Below are 27,294 nucleotides of genomic sequence, written 5' to 3'. Positions count from 1 at the left end.
ATGAACATGAAGGTCTTAACTGAAATATGCTAGATTCAAGAGTGATCTCAAATACCACAATTCTGTAGAAAGCCAATATCAAAGTCCAGCAAGATAAAATGGCAGGAAGCATGTACTCAAAAGGGGTGGGGTGGGTGGGTCAAGAGAAAAACAGGAGACAAGTGAAGGGGAGAAGAGGAGGAGAATGCAGACAGGAACCCAATGTATGTCTTACAAAATTAAGAGGAGTGAGCAAAGAGGTGGGGTAGAGGAGTGAGGACATTGGAAGTGGGATTGATCAAGATATATCGTATTCATAACCTGCTTTGTTAAAATGGCCACGCCTTTGTACAACTACTTAAGATAATAGAAACTATAATCTGAAAGTAAAATATATTTAAGTATATATAAAAAGAAAATGAACATGTAGAGCAGTTTCATCCAAGCAGTCATAGCTCTTGCCCTCAGTCATGCTGCCATTGACTTCCTCACTGTCTTCTTCCTCAGGTGACCCTGCTACAAAGATCTAAAGAAGCAGTCAGAGCTTTGGACAATCAGTTAATGAAAAAAGTGTATAGCATGGGGCATTTGCTCCACTACAGCCATCCAAAGAGCAGGCAGAAAAGAGAAAGAGGATTTAAATGCATTTAAGCCTTTTGCCATTGTATGGCGAAAGCTATAAAAATGTCCCAAATTTTATCCAGAGTTGAGAACAAAGTCTTAGGAACAGATTACAAAGGATGGGGGTAAAAAAAGAAAATTGATACTTTCAATTTAGTTACAGTTAATTAAAATGTGCTAATTAGGGCAATTTCTTTGTGCTCAGAGAAGGCAACAGTTATTTCTTATAATTTTTATGATGTTATCTCAGCCAACTGATAACTACTAACCACTTTAATGGTAATTTCATACTGCATCTGGACAAACAAAGGGGAATACATATCCTTTCTACAGAAACCATTTGTAAGAAGTCACAACAATGAGCAATAGTTGCAGGAATGAGAGATTGTTGCCTATGAGCAAGTACCATTAAGAATAAAATACTGTGCTCGCTTTGGCAGCACATATACTAAAATTGGAATGATACAGAGAAGATTAGCATGGCCCCTGCGCAAGGATGACACGCAAATTCATGATGCATTCCTAACTGAAAGAAAAGGACACACCACAAAAATTGCTTAAATAACTCACTGACACACATTGGACAGATGACTCATCTTATCGAAAAGCTAGAACAGAAATTTCATTTGGAGAAAATGGTCCAAGGTGACAAGGGAGTTGTTCTGAAGTATTTTAAGGAGCTTACTGATACATTAGAACAGAAAAAGAAGAATTTCTTTACTGCTCTCTGTGATGTTGGCAATATGATGTCAAGAATATACTCCACAGATTGAAAGACTGAAAGAACTACGAGAGCAGCAGCTTGAATTAGTGACCATGACCACGTCTTTATAAGAAGAATCTCCACTCAAATTTCTAGAAAAAATGGATGATGTTCACCAATGCGTGCAGATGCAGAAAGAAAGACCACTTACGGACCTGTTGAAATCCAGTCTTGAGTAAGCAGAGTGCTAAACGAGGAATGGAGCAGAATGGAAATTGGAAAAATTAAGAAAGCTTTTATTCCTGAAATGATTTCTTCAAAAAGAGTGCCCCATACCTGGCCTGATAAGGACGAAAAAGAGATTGAGCTTTTTAAGATTGTTAATATTGCTATAGTCACTCTGATTTCAGTGATACTGATGTTGATACTCCTTTTCAACCATCACATAATAACCTTCTTTTTTCATATATTTTTATTATAATTAATAAAAGGGTTACATTATATTCACATAATAACCTTTTTAAATGAAATCACTTCAATATGCTTTTTCTGAAGTCTCTTTGTTTACCAAAGTTTATCTGACAATTTACATGATTTACAGAGTATACTCTGTCACACTTTTTATTTTTTAAAGGAATTCATGTGAGAAGTACTTTATGATATATGAAGACACATATCTGAATTGTGAAATGAATTTAGTTGGGTACAGTAGAGGCTAACCACTGCTATATGGAGACTAGGATAGCTAAAGTAGCAAACTAAACTTTAGTAGACTTGCAACAAATATAAATATATATAGAAATATTTTTTTAAAAAATGAATAAAATATCTGAGGAAGATTTTTCGTACTCACGGGTGCGTAGAGTGAAAGAGAGAAACTAGTCAAAAGTGACTACCAATTCCAAGATTTTTATGGTTAATTGGATATGATGAATACCTGTTTTTGTCTATAACTTCATATACAAAAATAATTTTGCTTCTGAAACAGCATCACACAGACTTTCTGGTCTAGCAAGTAATATCAGGCCTCTCTCTTCAGATACTACCTCAGGTGAACCCTTCTATTTTTTTTATTTTATTTACTATTTTATACTATGCTGAACACAGCCTTGAACAAAGTATTAAATATTTTGCTGAACACAGTGTCTGTCTGGTTGGTTGTTTCATTTACTGTACTTGTCCTCGTTGCTGAACTCCATTCGTGCAAAGTAATCTCTGTCCTTTATATATATCCTTCAGAATGCTAACTATGCCAAGAATGGTTTCCAGCTCCAAAAGAAAAAAAATATCTGAAGCACTTTCATTCTTCATCTGTTTATATGTTTTCAATTTTAGGGATCTCTTACTATTCACATCTGATGATGATTATTTTCTTTTTACCAATTCTGGAATTTGAACTCAGGGCCTGGGCACTGTCCTTGGACTTTCTTAAGGCTAGGGCTCTTCCACTTGAGCCACAGCCCCATTTCTGGCTTTTTCTGTGTATGTGGTACCAGGGAATTAAACCTAGGGCCTTGTGCATACTAGACAAGTACTCTACCACTAGGCCACACTCTCAGCCTGTATCTGATGATTATTAAGTGACTATTGAAAGTGGGTGAGTATCAAGTTTTGCAAGATAAATACCTCACAGTGACACCAGGGAAATGACAGGTTGAATAAAATAAGCTGAGTAGAGGAGGTAACTGGAGGTTTTGTCAGAGGAAGGTTTTAAAGTCAAAACATCTGAAAACCATTGGTCTTGGTTCTGGATTTCAGAAAACTATCTGAATTCAGAACTTGCAAATCTGGCTCTTGATTTTAACTTGAGTTTAACTATCTTATTTTCAATGATTCTTTCTTTTTCTTTAATTAGTGTTCACCATTAGATATTGTCTGTAATTGAAGCCCAGAGGATTTTTTTTCCCAAATACCTTTTTGTAACAGTAAAACACAGCAACAACAACAACAAAAAATTTTGTAACCACATAGCAGAAAAGAGAGAACAGGAAAGCATTCACTCTTCAGAAGTGAAGGTTTGTATGACTCCACTGGTTAAAGAATTTAGTCTGGCACATTTCCTGCTTGTGGATAAAAGAAATAAAGAATGGAGGGCTGACGAGGAAAATAATGAATATTAATCGGAGATTTGCCTTACCCTGCCCTATCTACAGTGTGCTTCTCGGCACATGTTGAGAAGTTGGCTAGGAGTGATTTTCTTTTTTTTTTTTTTTTTTTTTTTTTGCCAGTCCTGGGCTTGAGCTCTGGGCCTGAGCACTGTCCTTGGACTTTCTCAAGGCTAGAGCTCTACCACTTGAGCCTCAGCACCACTTCCGGCTTTTTTCTATGTATGTGGTACGGAGGAATCAAACCCGGGTCTTCATGCATGCTAGGCAAGCACTTTAACCACTAGGCCAAACTCCCGGCCCCTCCTCGCATTTTCTTATCCTAGGAGAAGGCTTTTTAATACTTTACCTTCAAATATATTTGCTGTTTTTTTAAAGGTCTTAAGCCAAATGAGGGTGGCTCAAGACTTTAATCTTAGTTACTTAGGAGCCTGAGATCTGAGGAATGCTGTTTGAAGACATACGGGGCAGTCTGTGAGACTCTATTAAACTACCAAGAAAAGTGGATGTAACACTGTGGCTCAAGTAGTAGAGCAGTAGCCTTAGACAAAAGAAGCTCAGGCCCTAAGTTCAATCCCCAGGACTGGCATCAAAAAAGAAGGCATTTATCAGATTATGGAAGTTAGTATTTTTAATATCATGAATGAATATTAAGTTTTGCTAGCCAGTATTTTCTCTTCAAATACTGAGATGATCATATTCTTTTCATAAATTAATTAAATAATTTAAGCTTATTTACTTATTTTTCATTTTTAGATTATCTGTAAGTAGTTGTACAAAAGGGTTACAATCCCATGTCAGTTTATAAATATATTTTGATGAATGTCATAAAGATCATATTGTTTTCTGCTTAAATGTTTGATTACTGTGTTATATTGTGTAGCTGTTAATCACATCTTACATTCCTGAGCTAATTCTTCTGTGATTACAGTAGGTTCTTTTCATAGGTCACCATGCTTTTGGTTGCCTAATGTTTTGCTTAGCATTTTGTTGTTTATGCTCATAAGGGAGATGGCTCAGAAATCTTTCTGTCTAACAAAGAGTTTGTCGTGTTTTGGTAGCAGTGTTATGATATCTCATAAAAATGATGGAAAGTGTTTGGAGTTTTTCCTGCTCTGGGGGAGAAATTGTACAAGTTGTTATTTTTGCCTTACATGAAAAATTTATATGATCAAATTTGCAAGCAATGCCATCTGGTACTAAGGCATTCTTGGTGGGGTAGCCTAGAAGGACAGATTCTACTATTGAATTATTCAGATCATTTTCTTTCTTGCAGAAATTTGCACTTTAAAATAATTTTCCCTTTTTAGCCTAATAATAAAAATGTTCATAATATTTTGTTAATCTTTTAAAATGCTTGTACTATACATTCCCATTATAGTCTGGATAGTTTGTATTAACTTTTCTTTTTTCTTGATCAATATAGAAAATTTTCAGCATTACTAATTTTTTGAAAAATCAGCAATTCAATATTCACTGTACTCTATAGAGTTATTCCTGTGTTTAGTACTCTTTTTTGAAATAACACTTGGGTTTAGTTGAATTTATTTGTGTGTGTGTGTGTGTGTGTGTGTGTGTGTGTGTGTGTTTGTACAGATAGTGGAGGCTTGAACTCAAGGCTTCATGCTCTTGCTTGGCTTATTTTTTTAACTCAAGGCTGAGACTCTACTACTTGAGCCACACCCCCATTTTTGATTAATTAGAGATGAGTCTCTTTGCTTTGTCTGTCTGGGCTGTTTTGGATCTCAGCCTCCTACGTGGCTAGGATTGCAGATATAAACATCCAGCCCCAGCTCATCTTCTCTTCTGGGCTCCTCTCCCTAGAACTCTCAGTTTGAATTGTAGCTGACGTTTTCTCAGAACCAAGAGATTGGAGGGTGTTTTTGGCCCTGCAGCTATTCAGCTTTAAAATTCACTACTGATCTTTTGGGGACACAGTCTATGTGTTTGAGACATCCGACTTGGCTGATTTTGTTAGTCACATTCCAAATGACTCACAAATAGCTGTTGTTTCCTTGGACCTCACAGCAATCTCCTCTCAGGGGAAAATGCTAGATTCTCTAACTCTGACAGCGCTGGGTCTGTCACTGGGCAGTGTCAGATAATGACTCCCTTGACTTTCTTACTTACCTCGCTCTGTTCACAGGAGACTCTTCCTTACAGTATCTGTGCTTCCTCAAACAACAACCCCCCCATTTCTTATTTGATATCTGATGTTTAGTGTTAATCTGTTTTTAACTCTGGAAAACATTTTGTAGGGGAAAGGTGCCTTATGTGGAGGTCCTGTAAGTTCACAATTGTATAACTTTGGTTGTTTTCCATTCAGAGGCTTGAAATCAGGGCCTTAGTGTTGTCCCTAAGGTTCTTTCAAGGCTAGTGCTCTACCACTTAAGTCACAGCTTCACTTCTGGCTTTTAGGTGCTTAGTTCGAGATAAGAACCTCACAGACTTTCCTGCCTGGGCTGGCTTAGAACCCTGATCCTCAAATCTGTCTCCTGAGTAGCTAGGATTACAGATGTGAGTCATTGGTGCCTGGCCTGCTGATTCCTTTATTCCTCATCTGAATTTTTCTCCAGGAGATTCATTTCAGATAGGGCTGTATCTGAAACAGTATATGCACTCGTTCAGATCTGCTTACTCTGCTCTCGGCTCTGAATTGCTTCCACTAATTTTAGTCGTTTTTAAACATGTGAATTTTGTATATTACCCACCTCACATTTGCTCTGTGTTGAAGTATGTGTCTTCAATAAGAAGTCGACTTTCGACATTTCCTTGCAGCAAGAAAACAACATTATTAAGGATTTACTCTTCTCTATACTGTTCTCTAACCTCTGATTCTCTGTTACAATTGCAGAATGGGACATTTACTCCATTCAAAGGACCCCCAAAGCACACTACATCATTGATTATAAGTTACAGTATCCCTGCAAAAATCTTTCTACAGATCTGTAAAACCAGAATGGAAGTTATCTGCTGTAAAAATACAATAAGCTGCCAAATGCTGGAGGCTCACGACAGTATTCCTAGTTACTCAGCAGGCTGAGATCTGAGGATCATGGATTGATGCTTAACTGGGCAGAAAAGTCCTCCCCCACTCCCAGACTCTTGTCTCCAATTAATCATTCAAAAACTGGAAGTGGTGCTGTTACTCAGGTAGAGCTCTAGCCTTGTGCACAAAAAGGGCTCAGCGACAGCACCCAGGCCCTGAGTTCAAGCCTCACAGCTGGAAAAAAAAAACAAAAAAGAAAAAAATACAGTAAGCTCAGCAGAAGAGCTATAGCTAATAGCTAATCCCAGTTTACAAAATAAATGAAAAGTTTTTGCCCAAACAGTGCAAAGTAGAAAAATCAGGAATCCATAAAAAGTAAAAGTTTGAAAAGTATAAAGATACACATTCCTGTCCTTTTGCATGAATTTTGTTTTGGAGATATGTCATACTAACTTTTCGCTTGACTGGCCCTTGAACTTCCAATCCCTTTTTGTTTCCACCTTCTGAGTTGTGAGGATTATTAGCATGCCCTACCATACCTGGCAAAAAAAACTTCTGAATAATCAATGGGTCAAGGAAGAAAGAAATCAAGAACAAAGTGGCTTAAGACATCTAATAGTCACATGTTTAATCTTCTCAGTCTTCTGTGATAATAAATATTCTCATCTTTTGATCCTTGCGAGGGAATCACAGAAGATATTATCAGAGAACATTTTCTTAGCAATAAATCTCTTCTTAGCCTCTTTTGAAACCTGAATAAACCATGGATTTTCCAAATTATCAAGTCCATTTAAACAGCATTCCTTCAGTCCATCTCTTTTCTATATTCTGTTATTTTCAGCAAGAAGACAACTATGCTGAAAGTCTACCTTGAATGCTTGGCTTCAGTTTCCTCAGGTAAATATGTATGCTTTCCAACACATGTTTGGTTATGAGAAATAAGTCTTTTTAAATTTTCAAGTACTTCAGAACAAAAATCTTTTTTTTTTTTTGTCAGTCATAAGACTTGAACCCTGGACCTGGGTGCTGTCCCTGAGCTCTTCAGCTCAAGGCTATCACCCTAGCACTTGAGCCACAGCACCACTTCCGGTTTTCAAGTGGTTAATTGGAGATAAGGGTCTCACAAACTTTTTGCCTAAGTTAGCTTTGAACTACGATCCTGAGATCTCAGCTTCCTGAACAGCTAAGAAGAAAAGTATGAACCACTGGTGCCTGTTTATCTGAGTTTCTAAAAATAAAAGCAAAATCCTTGGTAGCAAAATAAAATGTTGACATCAGGCCGAGAGTTTGGCCTAGTGGTAGAGTGCTTGCCTAGCATGCACGAAGACCCAGGTTCAATTCCTTGGTACCACATACTTAGAAAAATCCGGAAGTGGTGCTGAGGCTCAAGTGGTAGAGCTCTAGCCTTGAGAAAAATCCAAGGACAGTGCTCAGGCCCTGAGCCTAAACACAGGACTGGGGGAAAAAAAATAACAAATAAAATGTTGACATCTTCCCACATTCAAAAAAGAATGCCTCTGGGAAAAATCAATTATGTAAGGCAATGTATGGGAAAAAGAAGGTCCTTTAAGCCTTCTAGAACTTACGGAATTTGGTGATGAGAATGCTACAGACAAGTGCTCAGTCTGTGGTTTTGATGCTCTGTGATCCACGGAGCTCCTAGAGCTTCATGGATGGACCTCAGAGATTGCTGCAGAATGTGAAAGGCACAAGCAGTCAGGTTTCATCCAGTGTTCTGCTTTATTTGATTTATGTGTTGGTTCTGGATACCCTTTGTTTGACCAAAGATTATTTTTGTTGCAAAATAGTTCGATGGAAATTGCATCACATAATTTGATCTAAGTCTTTCTTGGGGACAGAGCCAGAACTGGATTCTTCTAGACCTTTCGTTCCTTTACTAACACTTCTTCAGCGATTCCGTGTCTACAGACTTCCAAAGTTTACAGATTCTTTCATGAGCATGCACTCGATTCTTCCTGATCTGACCAAGACCAACCCTTCAGAAAATGTGGTTAACATTCTTTTGAAGCACAAGTTGTGCTTTATACTGGAAGTGTCACCTGCCAGTCTTCATCTTTATTTTAATGTGTCTCTTGAGAGCAAATATTCTCCTCCTTTAACTCTTTCCTCAACCTTGTGAAATTTATATCTTGTGCTATCTTAATTACAGACAGATATTATTTTGGAAAAAATTAAGCAAGCACTCCAGTATCATACTCTACCTGGAATAATGCATCTCTGAATGTAAGTTTCTATATCTAGACATAGATACAGATTTTCTCTAAAGTGACACAGGATAGGGTACCTCATTAAATATCAGAAATCTTGTCTTATTTTGATTTAAAAATCATTTTGACCGAGCACTGGTGGCTCATGACTGAAGTTCTAGCTACTCAGAAGGCTGAATCTGAGAATCACTATTTGAAGCCAGCCTGAGCAGGAAAGCCTGTGAGACTCTTATTTCCAATCAACCACCGAAAATCTGGAAATGGAGCTGTGACTCAAGTGGTAGAGCCCTAGCTTTGAGCAAGAGAAGCTCAGAGACAGTACCCAGGTCCTGAGTTCAACCACCCAGGACCAATACACACACACACACCCCCAAATCATTTCCTCAGTGATTCATTTGAATGAGGCAAATAATTCATTGCTTATCTACCTTTCTTGGTATTATTTCCAATGGAATAAAAACACTTTATGATGACACAGCATTGAATATATAATAAAATATCAGAAATAAAGTGGATAATAGAAAAGGAAACTTGTAGTATCTATGTGCTATGTAGCAATAACTGATAATTCCCAATAATGGGAGCAGGCAACCACTAATAAATCATTCAGTGTTATCCGTGGTAGAGGCCATTGGTATGCTAGCAGTCCATATTGAACATTCATGCATAGATAAGAGTCTCACAGGCTTTTCATACTTGGGCTGGCTTCGAACCTCGATCCTCAGATCTCAGCCTCCTGAGTAGCTAGGATTACAGGCATGAGGCACCATCGACCTCTTGAAAATCTTTTTGCCAGGAGTTCTCAGAAAATTGCCTCGTTCTTTTCCTTGAAAATCCTTCTCAAAGAGACTGACTTTTCTTTATGCCCAAACCCACTGCCAGGTGCTTCCTTAGGAATTTTAGAGTAAATCTAAAAATATGTGAAGACTTTCCATGCAGGAATTATAATTAAATTAATGCAGGAATAGAAAGGATTACTGACTTTGTTTTTAAAAAGCTTTTCAAATAATTAAGTTAGTAAAAAGTTGTTTTACAAAGTAAAACAATTTTATAGGGAAATACTCAAAATATTTAGCTCCTTAGATAAATAATGTCATGAAATTTGAAACAATGCATAGGAATGCGATATTCTAATAAAGAGAAAATATATATGTATAGTAATATCTTAGGTAAAATATGTTGTTAGCTGATATTTAGGAATAACTTTCTTGATACTATTTAAAATATTTAGCCTAATTACTCATTTGATACTATATTATACTTTACTGTACTACTCTATTCTATTCTTGTATACTTTATACCATTATATAATATTTCATTTAATATAAATTGTCAAAAAAATTGCTGAAAATTCTGTACCAAATCAGATGTATATTATAAGCAATTTACTCCGCAAAATTTGAGTGTAGTGACTAAATGATATAAAGGTTTTTATTTCCTGAATTTTTCCCCTAGAACTTTGTATATGAGAAATAGTCAATGTAGTTAAAGAGTGCCTTTGTGTAACCTTAGATCCTAGAAATTCTGCTTTCTCTCCTTCCTTCCTTCCTTCCTTCCTTCCTTCCTTCCTTCCTTCCTTCCTTCCTTCCTTCCTTCCTTTCTCCCTCCCTCCCTCCCTCCCTCCCTCCCTCCTTCCCTCCCTCCCTTCCTGTGGCTTGAACACAGGACCTAACACGTAGTAGGATTTTGCTTGATTCTACCACTTGAACTATGTCTCTAGTCCTTTTCTCTTAAGCCATTGTTTAAAGCTTTAAAGGGAACATTTTGTATCGCTTAGTATGAAATATTTGAAGGTACTTAAAAGAAGAATAGTTGTTGATGCTTGAGTATAAGCCAGACACAAAGCATTGAATTAAGAGCTGTAGACATTAAGAGAGTAGTGATTTGTCTATTTTTAAGCTTCTCCTCACTATCTATTGGATGATGGAAAACCTAGAAATAACAATGTTGCTGCTTCTATTTAGTAACCTTAATCAACAAAGTATTAGCTTCAGTTTGATTAAGGCCACATAGATAGGAATAATACTTTACAGGGCCAGAGTCAGGCAGGACATATTGAAGAGTAATCATGATCTAATCAAAGGGCATTGTATTTATTTCCTGACATGATCTTACAAAAAGCAAGGATAATTTGAATGTCTAACCAACATCCCACAATGTACTAAAAACGTAACCATAGAAGCTTACTATGGCAGGAATTGGGAACTGTAATCCTAGCTACTCGGGAGGCTGAAATCTCAGGATCATGGTTCAAAGCCAGTGGTGGGGTCCTCTTTAGTTTTCCACCCAAAAGCTGGAACTGGAGCTGTGGCCTCAAGTGGTAGAATGCGAGGTTCTGATTTCAAGCTCCAGTAGCAACAGAAAAACAACAAACAAACAAAAACATATCTGATGCATAGTTAGAGCTACATATAAGAGTTTAAGAGATGCCTTATGTACTAAAATAACAATGGTAAAATTATAGCAGAACTCTATATCTTTTCTGTTTCCTGAAGAACCCTATTCAAAGAGATTGTAAATGGCACATGAATGCGTAGGAGGGGGGTTAATTAGGTTTACTGAAGTTTTCTGGACATGAAAATCAGGATGGATGGCATAGTATAGAACTGAATGTCCAGAGATCAGAGTCCTGGCCCATAGTCTACCCTAACCTCCTGTGTGCCACATGCTACAACTCTGGGACTAATAGCTTAAGAAATTGTAAGCATTCTGTTTGGGGAAATGTAGTGTGTGTGTCTCTGTGTGTCTGTGTGTGAGTATGCCAGTTTTGTGGCTTGAACTCAGGGCCTAGGTGTTATCTCTGACCTTTGTTGCTCAAGACTGGTGCTCTGCCACTTGAGCCACATTTCCACTTCTGATATTTTTAGTGGGTAATTGGCAATAAGAGACTTACAGAGTTTCCTAACTAGGCTGGCTTTGAACTACCATCCATAGATCTCAGCATCCTGTGTTGCTAGGATTACAGGTGTGAGTCACTGGCACCTGGCAGGATTATAACTTTTTTAGAAAACAAATTTCATATCCAATAGGACATTTGAAATAAACAAATCAGCTAGAGTTATAGAAATGTAGCTTCTTCTGTTTTGTAAATCATTTATTTCTTACAAAAGTGGGGGGAGGATTGCTGGAATGTTGCTGAAGTTATTGTCTTTGTAACAATGACAATGATACAGGGCATAAAAAGCATAAATGTTACTGGGAGGGGGTAGGGAGGGAAAGAGGGACAAAAACATGAGAAGGGGTATCAAGTTTTGAGAAATAATGTACACACTACCTGACGAATGTAGCTGTAACCCCTTTATACATTATCCAGACAATAAAAAAGCATAAATGCCTAAACTTAACCCATGTGTTTGGGGGGAGTGAAATTAGTACTGGGGTTTGAACTCACGGCCTGGACACTGTCCTTTAGCTTTTTCACTCAAGGCTGGCACTCTGTCATTTGATCCACAGTTCTACTTCTGGCTTTTTGGTGGTTAACTGGAGGTAAGAGTCACAGGATCTTTTCTTCAGAGGCTGGCTTTGAACCATTGTCTTCAGATCTTTGCTTCCTGAGTAGCTTCCTGGTATGATCCAGCACATAGCTAAATCATGAATTAATACTAACCAATTGCACGAAAGCATGGAAAAGTGTTCTTAGAAAAGATGGAAAAACTATCTCACTGCCGGGAACCAAGGAAAGATTTATGTAGTCAATAATATTTATTTCCAGATAAACAATTGAATATTGTTTCAGAATTCAGATGGTAATAAAAGTCTATGTGATATTTGCCACATTAACACTTTCCTAACTTCCTGTTGCTAATACTTTCTTTTCTCTTTTTGGCTGTATTTTCTAAATCTGATGACATGAAAAATGATCTAAAAGGAGGGCTAGACATAACAGTCTATACCTTGGACACCATGATTCTGAGAAGGAAGTATCATTCTGTGTGTGTGTGTGTGTGTGTGTGCATACACACCCATGTGCCCATTACACACCTGTGGTTACTCAGGGAGACAATAAATATCACATTAGTTGCCTTTGTTGTATATTTTGATTTTTTGATTGTTCTTTTTATGCAATTAGTAATTTTCAAAAAAATACTGGAAATGTCTTATACATGTTTGTGATAAAATCTGAGAGCCTCCTCACTATTCCAACCCTCCAAAAATAAATCTCCAAATAACATTAACACACATTTCACATGCTCTTACCAGCTCCCTTGTAGAACATAACATATTTATTAATATGTTGAACCAAGGGAAGAGATGTTGGTAATTATTCTGTGGAACTAAACAAAGCTGAGTAGTAGGTAAGACTCAATTCATATAGCAATTGGGAAACCAATTACTTTCAATTATTTTAACATGAGGGCCGGGAGTTTGGCCTAGTGGTAGAGTGCTTGCCTAGCATGCACGAAGAGCCAGGTTCAATTCCTCGGTAACGCATACATAGAAAAAAGCTGAAAGTGATGCTGTGGCTCAAGTGGTAGAGCTCTAGCCTTGAGAAAAGTCCAAGGACAGTGCTCAGGCCCTGAGTTCAAAGCCCACAACTGGCAAAAAATATTTTAACATGACTAATATTCATAAGAATTAATAGTTACTGAGCTGTTTTTATCTTATTATGTGCCATTTTTGTGCTACATGCTACTTATCTTCTTTTCACTTTTACCCTCATCTGTTAAGAAAGAAAGATACCAATAATTGTCCTTTTTTATGCCAGTCCTGGGCTTGAGCTCAGGGCCAGAGCACTGTCCTTGGATTTTCTCAAGGTTAGAGCTCTACCACTTGAGCCACAGCACCACTTCTGGCTTTTCTCTATGTGGTACCGAGAAATCGAACCTGGGTCTTTGTGCATACTAGGCAAGCAATCTACCACTAGGCCCCTCCTGGCCCCAATAATTGTTCTTTTAAAAATTATTTTGAGAATGCTTAATTTTCCCCTATAACTTTCCCAGGGCTGAGCTTGTCCATGTTGTAGAGGACATAGTTGCAGACATTTGCTCCCAGCCTGGCACAGACCCCGAATCCCCAGCTGCTTTGCTTCAGCTCCAGCTCTCGTTTGCAACCCACAGTGTGTGTCCAGGTTCGATTTCTCATTGCCTGAAGAACAGAACCAGAATTCCTTCTGTGAGTCATTCAGCCTATGATCTCTTTCCAATTGAGTTTACTCACTTAGCTCTCAGATGCTTGTGCTCCAAGGTAATCAAGCTGCTCACTGACTTACTGCTCTCCCTGGTCTCCTAGATGTTTCTTTTCTCTCTCTCTCTCTCCTCCCTCCCTCTCTCCTCCCTCCCTCCCTCCCTCCCTCCCTCCCTCCCCCCCTCTCTCTCTCTCTCTCTCTCTCTCTCTCTCTCTCTCTCTCTCTCTCTCTCTCTCCTTCCTTCTTTCCCCTTTTCTCTTTCTCTCTTTCTTCTTCTTTCACCTTTCCTTCCTCCTTTCCTCTCTCTCTCCCTTCTTTCCTCCCTCTCTCCTTTCCTCCTTCCTTCCTTCCTTCCCTTCCCTTCTCCTTCCTTCCTTCCTTCCTTCCTTCCTTCCTTCTTTCTTTCTTTCTTTCTTTCTTTCTTTCTTTCTTTCTTTCTTTCTTTCTTTCTTTCATCTCTCTTCCTTTTTTCTTTATTCTTTAAGACTCTCTTTCCTCCCTCCCTCCCTCCCTCCTTCCCTCCTCCTCTCTCTCTCCCTCCCTCTCTCTCCCCTTCTCTTTCCTTGCCTCCTTTGTTAACCTATCACAAACTGCTGAGTGGCAAGCCAATTAATTTAGCAGAATACTATGCTTGATTTGGTTATCTCTGCTCCTCCCAGAGTCTCACAGCACTATGTTTTTTTTTTTCCATGCCTTGTTATTGTTAGCATAAAGGTGATGTACAGAGGGGTTGCAGTTGTGTAAATTAGTTAATGAGTACATTTCTTTGGGGACAATGTCACCCCTTCACTTGCTCTCTCGTTTTTTTTCCCTTTTGTCCCCACCCACAAATTGTATAGTTCATTTTCAACAGTGTCTAATGAGGACCACTGCTGCATTTGTTCACTCTTTTGTTCTTTATCTCTCTTAGGGAAGGTAAGGAGGGGCATGGAAATGATGAGAGGGGGTAAACAAATGCAGTCACGGTTCCCATAGCATTACTGGGCTCTTTAACAATATTTATCACATGTTATCTTATCTCAAGTTAATACGTACAGACCTTATTTATAGCTCAGATTCAAGCTTCTTGTAATCACATCTCAAAAAGCATCTGCTGAACTACCAAATATAAATGTACTCGTCGAAACAAACAAGCAAACAAAGCACTGCTGAAAGCTCAAAGTCAACTTGGGCAGAAAAGTCAATGAGACTTTCATCTTCAATTAACCACCAAAAAAGTCAGAAGTGGAGCCATGGATCAAGTGGTAGAGTGCTAGCTAGCCTTGAGTGAATAAACTCTGGTACAGTACCCAGGCCTAGAGTTCAAGCCTCAGGATTGGCACAATACACACACACACACACACACACACACACACACACACACACACACACACACGGGGGATCCTTGAGCTTCTTTAATACAATGAGAGGAATAAGAGAAAAATAATGTACCTATTATTCTCTGAAATAGTCATGCATTTGAGAATAACCAGTATATTTTCTATCCAGTAGAGAGCACTCAACATCCACAGTGCTCTGACAAATTCCGATCTCTTTAATGCAGACACATGCCTGTTAACTGAAGCATTTCATCAGGTCCCAGCTGAGTAAGAACCTTCTAGAATCCTAGCTTGGTCATCTCTTCTGTGTACAATGCTTCTCTCATATATCCTAAATAGAACACTGAATGTGTACATGTGAGTTACATGAAATTTTATATAGATACAAAGACATGATCAGCCTATACTTAATCATTGTATTTTTTAAAAAAATCTATAAAAACATCAACTGTAAAATGCAAAGTAGATACTGGCATGGATGTAAAATAATTGTTTCACATTCCTGGAAAGAAAAGCCTTAACATCATTGCACAGCAAACCTCATAATTACCCAGCATTAACATACAACATACTTGGAGAGATATTAGTGAAATCTAAAGATTTTTCCTTGCTCTTTTTTGTTGTTTTTTAACCTTCCCATTAAAAATTTATTTTTTTTAACTTTTTCTTTACTATATTTAAGTAAGTATACAAAGAAATTGTGATTTTAAGAAATCAGTTTATGAATGCAATATATCTTAATCAATGTAACTCCTTTTAACATCAACTATCTGTCCCCTACTGACCCTTCCCTCATTTTTCTTACTTTTATAGGACATATTGGATTCTTTACTGTGTGTCTCCTCAATTTGTCTACTTCTTTCCTTTTCACCCCACCCCATCATTTTTGACTACTCACTTCCTGTGTTTTATTTTTACTGAACTTTGATTTTGCCTTTTTAAGGAATGATACTATTTAAATTAGGCCCAGAAAGATCAAGGATAAGTGTTTTCTCTTATATATGGAAACTAGATTTAGCTTACAAACTCATCTGAAAAATACTTTGGCTGGTATGCAAGTGTATACAAATGCATTAGCAGAAACATGGTAGATTCAAGGGAGATATCACATAATTTTTTTTGATGGTACTGGGGTTTGAATTTAGGGCCGCCCTTATTTAAATTGCTTGCTCACCGCTGGTGCTTTGCCATTTGAACCACATTTCACGGACTTTTCTGCCTAGATTAGCTTTGAACTGTAATCCTCAGATATCATTTTATTATTCTTTTTTCATATATTTTTATTGTAATTAATAGAAGGTTTACATTATATTCACCAGATAGAAAGTGCATTACTTCACAAACATTGATAACATTCTTTTAAGTAGCTAGGGTTATAGCTGTGAGCCATCAGTACCTGGCAGTGTTGGGAAAAGTGTTGTATTCTTCTAGTTATGTTTAAATCTATCATGGATAGTTGTAGATAATGTCTATTCTACCTCTTTGTTATAGAAAATCAGAATAAATTTCTGCTACATAATTGTTCTTTGCTGCCCTCAGCACATTCTTTTGTTGCTCTTCTTGTCTGTAGAAACCACTCTCATTCTGTTTTTTTTTATGAGATCAACCCTCCCTCCCCCTCCCTCCCTTTCCCTCCCCACTTCCTCCCTCTCCCCCCTTCCTTCCTTCCTTCCTTCCTTCCTTCCTTCCTTCCTTCCTTCCTTCCTTCCTTCCTTCCCTTAAATGAGAATATAGAGCATTTTTTCTGTATTTTCTATGTCTGGCTTATTTAAATGGGACTTTACCTCTGCTCCTGTGTCTTGCCTTTCTTTTTGGCTGGGGCTCTATGACCTAAGCCACACTTCCAACTCCAACACTTCAGGCTTTTTGGTAATCACCATTCTTTCTGAGATAATAATTTATTGTGGTTTTGATTTGAAATTTTTTGATGATAACTGATATCAAGAAATTTTCATGTATATGTGTGTCACATGATCTCTTTGGAAAAAAAATCTGTCTTCAGATCTCTAATCAATGTGAATGTGTGTGTGTGTGTGTGTGTGTGTGTGTGTGTGTGTGTGTGTGTGTCTGTGTCTGTGTGCCAGTCTTGGGGATTGAATTCATGTTCTGAGTGCTGTCTTTGAGCTTTTATATTCAAGTTTAGTTTAGTTTTGGGCTGCAGCTCAATTTTAGCTTCTAGTGCGTAATTGAAGACAAGAGTCTTATAGACTTTCTGGTCTAGGCTGGCTTTGAACCACAGTTCTTATATCTCAGCTTCTGGAACAGCTAGGATTATAGGTGTGAGCCACTGGTGCCCATCTTCCAATCCAGGTTTAATTTTGTTATTTGTTGGTCTCAATCCATGTTTTTTTTTCCAGTCCTGGGCCTTGAACTGAGGGCATGGGCGGCACTGTCCTTGGGTTTCTCAAGGCTAGCACTCTACCACTTATGCCACAGCACCACTTGTAGCTTTTTTCTATGTATGTACTTAGGAATTGAACCCGCGTCTTCGTGCATGCTAGGCAAGCACTTTACCTCTAGGCCCCATCCATGATATTTTTAAGCTCCGGATTTATTCTAAATATTCTAAAGTCCCTTACTGGGACTTTGATTTTTTCCCTCCATTTTGTAGGTTATTTAGCACCTAACTTTGTTGATTACTGTATATCAACTTAGTAATTTGATACAATCCTAATTGCCTATTTTTTTACTCATATGGCCAGTGTTTTGAGGGTCCTAGCCCCCAATACCTTTGTCTATAGCTATGTTTTAAAGTGTTCCCCTACATTTTTCATAGTGATTTCAGAGCTTGTAGTCTTACATTTCGATCTTTAATCTATTTTGCCTTTTTTGTGTGATGACAAGCAGGGTTGGGCTTTCTTCTTCAGCATGTGCCTATTCAGGCTTACTTCATGCTCTCTGAGCATGCCAGAGGGGATTAAAACGTGGAAGGACGTTTTCGAGTTAGGCAGCTGCAAAGTACATCTTGCCATTCTTACTTAATCTATGCTCTTGAAGTCTACAATACAGAATCTTTGAGAACAGAATCCTTGTGCAATATGTCTCATAAAATATTTCTGCAGGACTGTCGAGAGACAGCTTTTATACACGTGCCTAATGCTCTGATTACTTTCATTGGCCAGAAACCAGTCCTTAGCTGAATGAATGTGATGATCAAATGAACAATGAAGCATTTTAGAAAGAGGACAGAGTCAAGAGTTTAACTTTTAGTTATTCATGGACCCTCAAAATATGTCTGTCATTTCCATGTGTAAGTTAATGTACAGCAATAGTAGATTAGTAGATTCATTTCTCTCTCCCTCTCTTTCCTCTCTCTCTCTCCTTCTCCCTCTTTCCCTCCCCCTCCCCCCCCTCCGTGTCAGTGACAGGTCTTGAATTCAGTTCTTGTGCATTACCCTTGAATGTTTTGTTTTTCACTCTACTACTTGCGGCTCATTTCTGCTTGGAGTAGCTTGTTGGAGATAGGATTCTCCTGAAGTTTCCTGTCCATGCTAATTTGGAAGCACAGCCCTCGGATCTCAGCTTCCTGAGTAGCTAGGACTTCAGGCATGTATCACTAGCTCTGGGTTAGATTCATGTGTTACCTTCTAGTGGTAGTCTTCATTCATGTATCTGTGATTGACTCATCATCAGGAAGGCATAGTTTCTGGTGGGTTTTTTTTCCCCAGTACTGATGTCACAGTATAGTCACATTCTTTGATTTGCTTCTCCTCATGACCAAATTCATACACTTGAATTGGTAGAGAAGAATCAGGTATATAATTTGTGGCCTTTGAGCAGACTGTCCACATCTGATAATCCCTAAAATTTCAGCCTGGTAAGCTCTTACCTTGCCAGCTGAGCTAATGTGTTACTAGAACCACTGTCAAGAATAGTTTAATGAATCAGGGCTCATGTATATAATTCTAACTACTCAGGAAACTGAGATCAGAGGACTATAGTCCTAAGCCAGCTTAGACAGGCAAGTCCATGAGAATACTGTCTCCAATTAATCTGTAGTTTAAGCAGTACAGTACCAGCATTGAGAAAGAAATTTAAGAGACAATGCTTATGCCTCAGTACTGGCATGTACACAGAAAAGAATGGTTTGATCACTACTAGGAACAATCTCCCACAATCTCTTTAAATATATTATCTCCACAAAGTTCAAATCTTTGTCCTTGAGGAATGAACAGTAATTCTGATTTAGACCGCAGAATTTTCTGTAAAATACTAAGATTATTAACCATGAAATAATTATTTTGAGTAAGTTCAAGTATTGATTTATACCTATTATGAAATATACTGACTTTTTTGCTATTGGACTGTATCTATTAATTCAAAGCAATTCCTTTTGAAAATTATAATTTAGACACATTCTCAGTTGAGTGGTATCTATATTAGTATTATTTTTAAAGCAATATCATACCATTCTCTCCATGTTCGTACTTGAATGATATCATTTTGTAGTGGCAACAACTTGGGGTTTATACTTAGAATCCATGGATCTTAATCCTGTTATCTATAGGCTTTCACTTTGAACATGCTAGGCATTCTACTAATGTGTTGGTGGCTCACATCTATAATCATAGCTACTCAGGAGGCTGAGATCTGAGGATCACACTTCAAAGTCAGCTGTTGCAGGAAAACACATGAGACTTTGATCTCCAATTAGCCACTAAAAATCTAGAGGTGGAGCTGTGATAGAGCTACAGACTCAGGAACTGAGTCTGAGTCCTTTATCAGCACAAAAAGAAAGAAAGAGAGAGAGGAAGAGAAAACTGTAGCCCCTGTGTATAGAAGCAGGGGAAATTGGCACCTCTGTACCAGGATCAATATGGGATGTGTTTGGTGAATTTTTCCTCATTACATTGATCAAGTCCATCTTTCCTATAATTCACTCTTTGATTTAAATAATGGATGGATTATGTTTTCCTGATTTGATTTAAAGTGTGATACACACAGGGAGCTGCAGAACACTCCTGACTATTCCTTCCACTTGGACTGTTCCCTAAAGCACTTCTAGAGACAAACAGTTCTGAAGATAAAGAAGATGAGAGAGGCCAATAGACAAGGCCCTAATCTGAGTCTCAGTCAGTGTTCAGAGTTAGGTTGTGGAGATCAGCCTATCTCAATCGAGGATAGATACACAGTCTTGATGTGAGATGACACTGATCTCTATCTGAAGAGGGGGCTAGAGTCTATTATCAGATTAGGCCGCTTCAAGGGGCCTGGGCAAGTGGGATGGGGTGAATGAGAACATATGTCATCGTGAGAGGAAGACATGAAAGATGATTTCACATTTGCTAGTTTATAAAGGGATCATTGTATGAAGGAGAAAGATAAACCCAATTGCGCACAGATTGGGGCCCAAGTGTCTTTAGGTTGTCAGACAGCTGGTCTCTAAAGAATTCTGAAGTTCTTCAATGAGGTGAAATTTAGGTCACAGAGGATAATTAGAGCTACTCTAAAAAGTGAAGTTTGAAGGTAACGCTGACTGTACTTTAATTATTCTACTTCAATTCTCTTTGCTTCTCTGATTTGTGATTTTTGTCATAATGTCAACCTAGTACAGTGTTGCAGCAGTTAATGGTAAATCTCATAATTCCAAGCTTGGGCACCTGGACAGGTATATATGGCTGCATGTGATTCTAAGGGGTACATGTCATTCATATCACAAAGACTTCTTGAACAATTGTATGGCAAGTTTTGTGCTTGAAATTGAATGGGAAGAAAATTAGATAGAAAAACAGAACCCCACAAATAAAATACTCATTGTTTGTCAGTATATACATAATATAATCAAGGAAAGCAAAAACAATATTTATATTTATGCCACCATGATAATATACTTAATTTCCAGGAAGTTGATATTTTGTATGAGTAGTATGAACCAATTATTTATTCCTTCTAAAAATATTTGATGATGATAATCTATGAAGTTCTCAGGAGGAATGGTGGTAGGAAAATAGTGGGAAATAGATAAATCCCCAATTTATATACTAGGGTAATAGACATGCAAAATAAATCTTTTGTGTGTGTGTGTGTGTGTGTGTGTGTGTGTGTGTGTGTGTGTGTTGTGTGATGTTATGCACATCCTGGTCACTGTCCCTTAGGTTTTTCACTCAAGACTGGTACTCTACCACTCAAAAATATAGCTCCACTTACTTTTCATTTTTGGCTGAATTATTAGATTTGAGTCTCACAGAATTTTTTTCATGAGCTAGCTTTTTTTTTTTTTGCCAGTCCTGGGCTTGAGCTCAGGGCCTGAGCACTGTCCTTGGACTTTCTCAAGGCTAGAGCTCTACCACTTGAGCCTCAGCACCACTTCCAGCTTTTTTCTATGTATGTGGTACCGAGGAATCGAACCCGGATCTTCATGCATGCTAGGCAAGCACTTTAACCACTAGGCCAAACTCCCGGCCCATGAGCTAGCTTTGAAATGCAGTCCTCACATCTCAGGCTCCTGAATAGGATTATAGCAATGAGCTACAAGTTCCTGGCTTCAAACTATATCTGAACCTCTATCATCAGAAAAGTGATTTATTATTATTATTATTATTATTATTATTATTATTATTATTAAAGCAGAGTTAAAGTTAGAAGAGTGTAAGGTGAAGTCTTGTAAGAGGGATTTTCAGGACGCTGGCTCTGATTTGGAAGGGACTGTCCATAAGAAGTAAGTTATAACTTGGTACCTGAAAGACAAGGAAGCACATGCGGTGTGAGGACTCAGGGTGAGGGACGTGGGTGTAGAAACACTGACTACAGACGGGGCAGAATTGCATGGATGAGTGAAAAACATAAGGAAGGACAATATGATTGAAATATCACAAGGGGAGAGGTTGGATAAGTCCTGGACTCAGGGCCAGTAACTTAGACATCATGTTTGAGTGACACTTGTCAGATACCCATACTTAGGAAGAGAGAGGACAGCACTTCAAAATTACTCCCGGGGTCTATTTTAAACAACAAAGTCACTCAGATTTGCCCTGCAAAAACACAGGGCACTCAATTTTCTTCTCAATGCCATTTGTTTATACGTGGAGAGTAGAAACAGAAGGCAGAACACAAGTTTATTGAGCGTCATCTGGAAACTTATAGGGAGAACTCACATTTTCCTCCACCTTGCAAGAATGGGTCAAGTACTCTATTGCTGATTTTGCACTAAATGAATTTTATTTAGAAGTGTTCACAATAAAGCTTTGATGAACAATGAGGATTGCCTGAATATACCAATACTCATGTATGTACATATACTTCTTTTGTTATTGTGCTCAATTTTTCCATTCAAGTTGGCAGAAAAAAGTTCTCTGCATCATTTTCTAAGAACAATAATGAAAATGGTTGTTATAAACACTCTGAAGGAATCCTTTAATATTTCCTGGGGAATTGTCAATTTTAAAATTTGTATTTGATTATCTTTAAGTAATTGTACAAAAAAGAGTTGTCATTCGAGGAAGCAATTTATGAATACAGTTTCTTTTGATCACTGCCATACTTTTGGTCATTCTTCCCCATGCTTTTCAACCCTACCCTTCCCCTCAATTTGTCTGCTTACTGCCTCCCTTTAACACATGTTCATTTGGGGGGTACCCGTCTCCTGATGTTTCTTTTGGATTGTGAGTTAGCCTTTTTAAAGAGTTACACAATTTAAATCACCTCTAAATATACCACCATGCTTTGGCTAATACATTTATGTTTACTTGCATACCACCCTGAAATGTTTACTTTTACAATAATTCTAGCTTATGTATATGAGAGAAAACATGCATCCTTTGCCTCTCTGGGCCTGGCTTACCTCACTTAACATACTTTTTTTCTAGGTCTATCCATTTCTTTGTAAACGACATAATATCATTCTTTCTGACAGATGAATAAAATTCCACTGTGCATATTTACCATTTGTCCATGGAGAAGCATCTGGGCACATTCCATACTTTGCTGTCGCTGGTTGATATTGTCTTTCAGGTAAGTGGCCAAGAGAGGAACTGTTGGATCTTAGTGTAGTTCTATGTTTAGTTTTCTTTTTCTCTTAATCAATATGGAAAATATTAAATGATCCACCAAAGAGTTGGTATAATTGTCAGTGACCAGCCTTTGTATTGACCCTGGAAGACTTTGAGAAAATTTTAAAAAATATATTGCCATGGATTTTCCAATAGAAAATGGAAGCATTTTGACTGTTGAAGCCTCACACAAAAATGTGAAGAAATGGAACAAATGGAAGATAACTTTACTTGAAACTTATATTCCCTCTTGAAAAACATGATTTCATTCTCTATAAATCAATAAAAACTTGACTTGGTAATTTGTTTGTTTTGTACAAAGGAAATTACATCATAATAGTAGGTCTTCAGATAAATAAGAACTCATTCCCCAGTGTCAGCATTTAAACCACAAAGTGAATATCAAGACTAAATTGTTATTTTCATCTAATTTTAAAATTATGGAAAAACTTCAGAATGAAGCAAACCAAAAATGAATAAATAAAATGAAATCCAGAGAGCTTCATACTCAATTATTATTTTTTTTTATCAAGACAACACACAAGAAAATTCTTAGGTGGAAATAAGTTGGCAGAAAGTTGTAAGTTTAGATTGTGGAGTTTGACTACAAAAGAGCAAAATAGCTAATCGTATGTCACATTCTTTAGAACTGACCATCACCTAGTGCTCTCTCGTGATAATGGCAGAAGGCTATATGCTGATTTTACGGACACTAGATTTCCTGCTGACATCATTTTGGTCAAAAGCAAAATTTCTTTGAAAAATAACATTTAGGAATATGTGAAGGCTATGTGACCACAATTAATTTTAGAGATACTAACTTTAGAAATAGCATAGAAGTATTTGTTCCTAGTCCAAAATGAAGAGTTTTAACCAGTTTTTAAGCATCATAATTTTGGCTAACACTAAGTAATTGGTAACTTTTTTTTGCAAAGAATGTAATTCTTTTTTTTTTTTGTCCATCATGAGGGTTGAACTCTGGGTCTGGGCATTGTCCCTGAGCTCTTCAGCTCAAGGCTACTGCCCTACTGCCTGAGTTACAGCATCACTTCTAGTTTTCTAGTGGTTAATTGGAGATAAGAGTCTCATGATCTTTAGTGCCTGAGCTGGCTTTGAACTGCGATCCTCAGATCTCAGCCTCCTGAGAAGCTAGGATTACAGGTGTCAGGCACCGTGTCTGGCCAAAGAATGCAATTCTTGTCGCACTATGGCTTTATCTAACCAAATTTTGTTTAGAGTTGTGATTGAAACATTTGATATGCACGTACATGTTTTTATATTTGATTTTTTTCTGCTGATATTCTAAATCATGAAAGAACATTTGCTATTGGCATAAAAATACCCAGAAAATTCAGAGGAATTTCTTTCCAAGTAGAAAACATTCTCATTTGCAATTTTTAAAATTTAAATTTATAAATAGTTTAGTCTAAATATTTTCACCATTTTTTTCTTTTTTGTTATTAAAGAATTTATTAACATAGATTTTTACATCATATTTAAAATGACAAGTTTAACATACAAGTGTTCAAGGAGGGAATCTCTATTTACAATCACTGGGACTTAGTATGTTGAACTTAATCACAATTAGGCTAAGAGTTTATGTCATAGAAACATATTAATTTATGAAATAAAACATTATGTCTATAGATTCATAGGTTTTTATGTCTATATAGTTATGTTTATATTTCCATTACCATGTCTATAGCATTGGTATGCCAATATTGAGTCCTTGCTCTTGTACTCTTTGGATTCAATAGCCACATACTAAGGATACCATGCACCCTTTGTTACTTAGGTCTTGGCTTGTCTCACTTAACATAATTCGCTCTAGATTCATCCACTTCCCTGTGAATGCCATTATTTTATCTGGTTGGCTATGTACAATTCCATTGTATATATATATACCACATTTTCTGTATCCATTCATCTGCAGTAGGGCATCTGGATTGTTTCCATCGCCTGGCTATTGTGAGTAGTGCAGAGGTGAACATAGCTGAGCAGGTGTCCTTATCATATCTTTGGTTATGTTGTTCAAGGTAGATGCCCAGAAGTGGTATGGTGGGATTGTAGAGAAGGTCAGTTTTCAGTTGTTTAAGAAACCTCCACACTGCTTTCCAGAGTGGCTGAACTAGTTTACATTCCCACCAGCAGTGTAGTAGGGTTCCTTTTTCTCCACAACCCCCAGCAACTGTCATTGTCTGAGTTCAAAATCTTGGCCATTCTTGTTGGGGTAAGGTGGTATCTTAGGGTTGTTTTTATTTGCATTTCCTCTATGACCATAGATGATGAACATTTTTTCATATGCTTTTCTGCCATTTTAATCTCTTCTTCTGATAAGTCTCTCTTTAGTTCCCTTGCCCATTTAGCGAATGGTTTGTTGGGTTTGGGGTGGGGGATTAGTTTCTTGAGTTCCCTGTAGATACTGGATATTAAGCATTTGTCAGATGTATTATTGGTGAATATCTTTTTCCAGTTGGTTGGCTGTCTCTCTACTTTTGTGACTATGTTTTTGTCTGTACAGAAACTTTTTATTTAGTTTTAGGTAATCCCATTTATCAAGTCTCTCTCCAATCTGTTGTGACTCTGGGATTCTGTTCAGGAAACTTTTGCCTGTGCCTATGAGTTCCAGTGTCTCTCCTACTATATCATGTAGCAGTTTCATGGTTTCTGGTCTGACATTGAGGTCTTTGATCCACTTTGGTTTTTTTAAATTTTTTATTGTAATTAATAAAAGGGTTACATGATATTTGCCAGATAGAAGGTGCATTAATTCACATACATTGATACCCTTTCCTTTGATCCACTTTGAGTTAATGCTTGTGCGTGGCGAAAGGCTAGGGTCAATTTTTAGCTTTCTGCATGTGGCTGCCCAGTTTGCCAGCACCAATAATTGAATAGACTGTGTTTGTTCCACTGTATATCTTTGGCTCCTTTGTCAAATACAAGTTGCCTATAGGTATGTGATTCTATTTCTGGGTCTTCTATTCTGTTCCACTGACCTTCTGGTCTGTTTTTGTGCCAATACCAAGGGGTTTTTGTTATTATGGCTCTATGGTAGAGTTTGAAGTCGGGTATTGTAATACCATCAGCATTGCTCTTTTTGCCTAGAATTGTTTTGGCTATTCTAGGTCTTTTCTTGTTTCATATGAATCTTTGGATTATATCTTCTATTTCCATAAAGAATGTTTTTGGGATTTTGATGGGTATTGCATTGAAATTGTGTATCAATTTTGGCAGTATAGCCATTTTCACTATGTTGGTTCTCCCTAGCCATGAGCATGGGATGTCTTTCCATTTCCTAGTGTCCTCTTTAATTTCTTTTGTTAGGCTTTTATAGTTTTCATTGAATAATTCCTTTACATCTTTGGTTAAGCTAATTCCTAAGTATTTTATTCTTTTGGGGGCTATTGCAAATGTGATCATTTTCTTGATTTGGCCTTCTGTTTGTGTATTGTTGGTGTACAAGAAGGCTACTGACTTCTGAAGGTTAATTTTGTATCCTGCCACTTTGCTAAAGTAGTTTATTAATTCTATGAATTTGGGAGCGGAGTTTGTTGGGTCACTCAAGTAGAAGATCATGTCATCTGCGAATAGGGATGGATAGTTTAATTTCTTCTTTCCCTATGTGGATCCCTTTGATTTCCTTTTCTTGTCTTATTGCTCTGGCCAAGGGTTCCAGCACTATATTGAAGAGAAGTGGAGAGAGTGGGCATCCCTGTCTAGTTCCTGATTTTAAGGTAAATGGTTCCAGTCTTTCACCATTTAGTATAATACTGGCTGTAGGTTTTTCATATATGGCTTTAACTATTTTGAGGAATGTACCTCTTATTCCTATTTTTTTCTAGTGCTTTTAACATGAATGGATGTTTTATTTTGTCAAATGCCTTCTCCGCATCCAGAGAAATTATCATATGATTCTTATCCTTAGCTCTATCGATGTGATGTATTACATTGATTGACTTGCGAATGTTAAACTAGCCTTGCATCTGTGGGTTGAAGCCTACTTGATCATAGTGTATGATTTTCTAAATTTGTTTCTGGATTCTATTGGCTAATATTTTATTGAGGAGTTTTGCGTCTGTGTTCATAGGAGAGATAAGTCTGTAGTTTTCTTTTTTTGTTGGGTCTTTCCCTGATTTGGGGATGAGAGTAATATTAGCTTCATAAAATGAGTTTGGTATTGCTCCTTCTGTTTCTATTTCTCGGAAGAGTTTCAAGAGTATAGGTGTTATTTCAT

At 37.5% G+C, this 27,294-nt stretch overlaps 1 non-coding gene and 1 pseudogene across 1 annotated transcript; both read left to right on the top strand.

The window, feature by feature from the left end:
* Window positions 1–1,024: 1,024 nt before the first annotated feature.
* LOC150060091 (U6 spliceosomal RNA) lies at window positions 1,025–1,131 on the top strand. The gene has a single exon (XR_016536516.1). It is a non-coding gene; the product is annotated as a U6 spliceosomal RNA (small nuclear RNA).
* The window catches only part of LOC150060090 (tripartite motif-containing protein 59-like), a 41,980-nt pseudogene continuing 15,812 nt past the window's right edge, over window positions 1,127–27,294 (top strand).

This window comes from Megascapheus bottae, chromosome 8 (genome assembly GCF_031878675.1).
Source record: "Megascapheus bottae isolate mThoBot1 chromosome 8, mThoBot2.hap1, whole genome shotgun sequence".
NCBI lineage: Eukaryota > Metazoa > Chordata > Mammalia > Rodentia > Geomyidae > Megascapheus > Megascapheus bottae.
The sequence above is the reverse complement of the archived record's forward strand: the minus strand, read 5'-3'. Positions and strand labels throughout refer to the sequence as shown.